Raw genomic sequence first — 1,414 nt, forward strand, 5'->3', positions numbered from 1 at the left:
TGAATTATATCTCAAAGAAAAAACCCTCAGGTGGGGAATGGGGGTTTATTTAGTCACCCCCTTCATCAAACAAGAATCCTTTAAGAGTGGTCTTGTCATTCAGGTTCATGAATAAGCTATTCCTATTCATTCATGAAACAAATACTGAGTAACTTAGCATAATGTCCTCCAGGTTCATCTATGTTGTTGCAAATGGCAGGATCTCTTTCTTTTTTAAGGCTCAATAATGTTCCATTGTGTATAGGTATGTGTGTGTGTATGTATATGTGTATATATAGTGAAATAAACCAGACACAGAAAGAAAAAATATTGCATGATCTCACTTATATGTTGAATAACTAAGAAAACATCAAATACACAGTAACAGAACAGTGGTTAACACGAGCATGTTTGGGTGATTGGAAGGGCAGGGATGAGGAGACGTAGGTCAAAGGGTACAAAGTTGTGAATGTGTAGTATTTAAGTCTAGAGATCTGTTATGCAGACTTCTGGATTCTGGATTCCGGAGATTAAAATCTACAGCATGAGGACTACAGTCAATCATGTTGTATGACGGAGATTTGCCAAGAGAGTAGATTTTAGGTGTTCTTACTACACACTTACACCAGAGGTAACTATGTGAGGTAATAAGACATGTTAATTTGCTTGACATAGTAATCATTTCACTGTATATATCAAAATACCATGTCGCATATTTTAGATATATATAATTTGAAAAAAAAAAGCAAGCAAAAAGTACTGATTTAGCTCTTACTATGACCTAGTCTAGATCCTGTTCTAGGAACTAGATATGTATCAGTGGACCAAACAGATAAAAATCCCCGCCCTTGTGGGTTCTGTATTCTCTTCTTGCCTTTTTCTTTCCTTTATCAGTATAACCACATTGCTCTTTCAGAGTGTTCTTTATACTGTCCTTATCAAGTCACCATCATAGCGCAGCTTGAGCTCCCTGCTGTGCAGGCTTTCTGGCAGCAGGAGGGCAGGGATGGTGGTCAGCAGGATGTGGCCTCTGTGGGCATGGCTCCTAGCTGGCAAGAGCGTCGGCACAGGGCCGAGGAGATTTGAAGAGGAGTGTTCTGAAGACCCTGTCCAGTACATATGTGAGAGCACCGCAGCCGCTAGGCAGAGGCTGGCGGAGCTGCCTGTATTGGAGCAGGGCTATTGGCAGCCACCTAGATCTGCCTGTCTTCCTTTCTCTGATTTTTTCTTTCTTCCCTTATTTCTGCTTCTTTTCCTTTTTCCCCATTCCCTCTTTCTTTATTAATATTTTATGAAATCTCTCAGACTATTTTTCTTCATCTATTTTCATTTGTTCTTTTCCTACCTCTCAGCTTGCCAGAATTGGATTTAAAAATTCATGTTTCTGTGTCCTTTCCTAACCAAAAAGTTAGATAATTTAAAGCTTGTATTTCCA

At 39.4% G+C, this 1,414-nt stretch overlaps 1 protein-coding gene across 1 annotated transcript in view; it reads left to right on the forward strand.

The window, feature by feature from the left end:
* Positions 1-1,414, forward strand: part of ADAM23 (ADAM metallopeptidase domain 23) — a 164,288-nt gene that overhangs the window by 91,814 nt on the left and 71,060 nt on the right. The gene's annotated exons all lie outside the window — the stretch shown is intronic.

Source organism: Propithecus coquereli, unplaced genomic scaffold (assembly GCF_000956105.1).
Source record: "Propithecus coquereli isolate 6110/MARCELLA unplaced genomic scaffold, Pcoq_1.0 Scaffold70, whole genome shotgun sequence".
In the NCBI taxonomy this organism is placed as follows: domain Eukaryota; kingdom Metazoa; phylum Chordata; class Mammalia; order Primates; family Indriidae; genus Propithecus; species Propithecus coquereli.